This window comes from Triticum urartu, chromosome 3A (genome assembly GCF_056163025.1).
Source record: "Triticum urartu cultivar PI428250 chromosome 3A, HENAU_Tu73, whole genome shotgun sequence".
Taxonomy (NCBI): Eukaryota; Viridiplantae; Streptophyta; class Magnoliopsida; order Poales; family Poaceae; genus Triticum; species Triticum urartu.
The window spans coordinates 255,680,289-255,685,158 of record NC_141875.1 but is presented as its reverse complement, the minus strand read 5'-3'; positions in this window follow the sequence as shown (position 1 = coordinate 255,685,158).

Below are 4,870 nucleotides of genomic sequence, written 5' to 3'. Positions count from 1 at the left end.
TAATACCCAAATCGGTCCCACCGAGTTTGAGTAATCGGTCAAACCGAGTATTGGATTTACCCTAACCCTAGCACATCGGTCCCACCGAGTTGATCCAGTCGGTCCCACCGAAAACCCTAACGGTCACTAGATTTGCAGAATCGGTCCGACCGAGTTTATCAATTCGGTCCCACCGAGATTGGCAAGTTGTGTGTAACAGTTAAATTTTGTGTGGAGGCTATATATACCCATCCACCACCTCTTCATTCGTAGAGAGAGCCATCAGAACAAACCTACACTTCCAACCTACTTTTTCTGAGAGAGAACTACCAACACTTGTGTTGAGGCTAAGATATTCCATTCTCACCATATGAATCTTGATCTCTAGCTTTCCCAAGTTGCTTTCCACTCAAATCCTCTTTCCACCAAATCCATATCCTGTGAGAGAGAGTTGAGTGTTGGGGAGACTATCATTTGAAGCACAAGAGCAAGGAGTTCATCATCAACACACTATTTGTTACTTCTTGGAGAGTGGTGTCTCCTAGATTGGCTAGGTGTCACTTGGGAGCCTCCGACAAGATTGTGGAGTTGAACCAAGGAGTTTGTAAGGGCAAGGAGATGGCCTACTTCGTGAAGATCTACCGCTAGTGAGGCAAGTCCTTCGTGGGCGACGGCCATGGTGGGATAGACAAGGTTGCTTCTTCGTGGACCCTTCATGGGTGGAGCCCTCCGTGGACTCGCGCAGCCGTTACCCTTTGTGGGTTGAAGTCTCCATCAATGTGGATGTACGATAGCACCACCTATCGGAACCACGTCTCAAAAATCTCCGTGTCTCCAAATTGTGTTTGCACACTCCAATCCCATCCCATTACATTCTTGCAAGTTGCATGCTTTACTTTCTGCTGCTCATATACTCTTTGCATGCTTGCTTGATATGTATTATGTTTGTTAAACTTGTGCCAAAACTCCACTTCAACCTAAAGAAATTAAAAACTGCAACTTTTAGCACTTAGTGTCTAATCACCCCCCTCTAGACCCCTCTTCTCGATCCTTTCAGGTAGTTGAACCCCTTTTCCTCTGCATGACCTGTCATTGCCACAGTAAATAGATGAAACCCACTAGCATGAGTAGGAGTTGTTTGAGCCCTGATGTGCCTACTCATTCATGCTTGTTTGTCATGCCTCCTACTGCTTAAGAGTTGAGTCAGGTCTGATTCATCAGGGATGAATTGGAGGTGTGTGAACATGTCCTATTGTTGAGAGCTAAGTGTGTGAACACGATTTGGTAAAGGTATCAATGAGAGGCCATGTAGGAGTACATGGTGGGTTGTTTCAGTGAAGCCGTCCTTAGGAACTGAGTTCTGTGTTTGTGATCCATGAACAACTACTACCACGCATTGGGCCCAAAACCAATGGGCCCTCTCGACTTATTAACCCCCTTGATCTCTGTCCAGGAGTTGCAACTAGTTTCTGGTGTTTGTAGGATATGTGTTGGAGGCCCTGCGTATCGTTGACCCTAGGGGTGGGCTATGATGCGGTACATACACCGTGGCACAGTGTACCGGGCGCCCGTTTGGTGTCTCAGGAACCCTGCACACATCGTTTGGGGCTGTGAGCGAAACCTCGGCCGGATCTCCTCACGGATGGAACCCGAATAGGCGATAAACCTGGACTAGAGACTTGTGTGGTTAGTCAGGTCGTGGCCGACTCCCTCGCCAGGCTTCCGCTTGAAGGTTGCCGAGATACATGACATGTATATGGTGGTAAGTGGCAAGAGCGTGTGTGAAGAAGTACACTCTCTGCAGGGTTATAAATGATCTATTCGAATAGCCGCGTCCGCGGTAAAGGACCTCTAGGTTTCTTGTACAGTTCATAGACAAGTGAAAGTGGATACTCTAAAATGTGCAAGATAAGCGTGAGTGCTATGGATGGCGTTCTCGTAGGGAGACGGGAGCGGATCCATAGCGGTGTATTGATTGGTGAATATGTGGACTCATGTGCGCCACCTCAAAAGATTTACTTGCAGCCGTAGTTTAGGATAGCCACTGAGTCAAAGCTGGCTTGCTGCAGTTAAACTCCACCACCCCCTTGTTGATGCTGATGCATATGTAGATAGTTCTGATGTAAGTCTTGCTGGCTACATTTGTACTCATGTTTTCTTAATTTATGTTTTTGGAGAGAGACTTCAGTCTCGCTAGTAGTTCCGCGTGGGCTTCGACATTTAGCTTGTTACCTCAGCAAGGTCTTGTAGATAGTCAGGCTTCTCAGCCTTCTCATTTGTAGTTGTCTATACTCAGACAAGTTAAGCTTCCGCTTGTGCTTGTTGCTTGTATGCTCTGTAGGTTGGGTCATGAGACCCATGTTTGTAATACTTGGTTCCTCGGAGCCTAATGAATAAATACTTTGAGTGATAGAGTTTTGTTGTGATGCCATGTTGTATTTACACATATCGAGCATATTGTGTGTATGATTGAAATGCTTGGTATGTGTGGGATCCGACAACATAGTAGTCTATCCTTGGTAGCCTCTCTTATGGGGAAAGGTAGTCTGGTGCTTCCACCGAGCCATGGTAGTCTGCTACAGGCCGGTTTACCGGTGTCCTGCTAGCCCAGTTACTACTGCTCCGGAACACCTAGACTGGCTGGCATGTGTCCCACTTCGTTCCTGTGTCTATCCCTTCTGGGAAATGTCACGCGGTGACTTCCGGAGTCCTACTAGCCTGCTACGGCCCGGGTTCCCGGTGTCCTGTTAGCCCAGCTGCTACAGCCCTGATTCACTCGCTGATGACCGACACGTTCGTTGCTGGGTCATGTATGCCTGTCCTTGTAAGTTAGTGCCACTTTGGGTTTACGACAAGTCATGTCGGCGTGGGTTCTCTGTCATATGGATGCTAGCGACACTATCATATACGTGAGCCAAAAGACGTAATCAGTCCCGGGCCAGGTAAGGTGCCACCCATGGGAATGCCGTGCGTGAGGCCGCAAAGTGATATGATGTGTTACATGCTAGATCGGTGTGACATAGGATCGGGGTCCTGAAAAAATCCTAAAATGAAAGAAGTGGTAAGAACTGAAATACTGAAGCTTCTTGATGAAGGTATAATCTATCCCATAGCTGATAGTAGATGTGTAAGTCCTATTCATTGTGTCTCTAAGAAGGGAGGTATTACTTTTGTTCCTAATGAAAAAATGAACTTATTCCACAAAGAATTGTTACTGGCTATAGAATGGTAATTGATTTTAGAAAATTAAATAAAGCAACTAGAAAAGATCATTACCCTTTGCCTTTCATTGATCAAATGCTAGAAAGATTATCTAAGCACACACACTTTTGTTTTCTCGATGGATATTCTGTTTTTTCTCAAATACCTGTTTTAGAACCTGATCAAGAGAAAACCACCTTTACTTGTCCTTTTGGAACTTATGCTTATAGACATATGCCTTTTGGTTTATGCAATGAACCTACTACCTTTCAAAGATGTATGACTTCTATATTCTCTAATTTTTGTCAAAAGATTGTTGAGGTTTTCATGCATGACTTTCCCGTTTACGGAACTTCTTTTGATGATTGCTTAAGCAACCTTGATCGGGTTTTCCAGATATGTGAGCAAACTAATCTTGCCTTGAATTGGGAGAAGTGCCACTTTATGGTCAATGAAGGTATTATCTTGGGGCATAAAATTTCTGAACGAGATATTGAGGTGGATAAAGCCAAAGTTGATGCAATCGAGAAAATGCCATGTCCTAGAGATATTAAAGGTATCCGTAGTTTTCTCGGTCATGCTGGTTTCTATAGGAGATTTATTAAAGACTTCTCTAAAATTTCTAGGCCTCTTACAAATGTTTTGCAAAAGGATGTTCCATTTGTTTTTGATGATGACTGTGTAGAAGCCTTTGAAACACTTATGAAAGCCTTAAGTTCTGCACCTATTGTTCAACCACCTGATTGGAACTTGCCTTTTGAAATTATGTGTGATGCTAGTGATTATGCTGTTGGTGCTATGTTAGGACAAAGAGTTGATAAGAAATTAAACATTATTCATTATGCTAGTAAAACTCTAGACACTGCCCAAAGAAATTATGCTACTACTGAAAAAGAATTTTTAGCAGTGGTATTTGCTTGTGATAAATTCGGATCTTACACTGTTGATTCTAAAGTGATTGTTCACACTGATCATGCTGCTATAAAATATCTTATGGAAAATAAAGATGCTAAACCTAGACTCATTAGGTGGGTTCTCTTGCTACAAGAATTTGACTTACATATCAGTGATAGAAAAAAGCTGACAACCCCATAGCTGATAACTTGTCTAGGTTAGAAAATATTCTTGATGACCCACAACCTATTAATGATAGTTTTCCTGATGAGCAATTATCTACAATAAATGTTTCTCATAACACTCCTTGGTATGCTGACTATGATAATTATATTGTTGTTAAATACATACCACCTAGCTTCACTTACCAACAAAATAAAAAAATATTTTATGATTTAAGACATTACTTTTTGGTTTACCCACATCTTTATAAAGAAGGAGTGGATGGTATTATTAGATGTTGTGTACCTCAACATGAACAGGGATAAATCCTATGAAAATGTCACACTGAAGCTTAGTGGAGGGCATCATGCCGGAGACAGAATTGCTCACAAGGTATTGCAATCTGGTTTTTATTGGCCTACTCTCTTCAAGGATGCTCGTAAGTTTGTTTTATCTTGTGATGAATGTCCAAGAATTGGTAATATTGGTAAGCGTCAGGAAATGCCTATGAATTACTCTTGCTATTGAACCATTTGATGTTTGGGGTTTTGATTACATGGGACCTTTTCCTTCCTCTAATGGGTATACACATATTTTGGTTACTGATGCTTATGTTACTAAGTGGGTAGAAGCT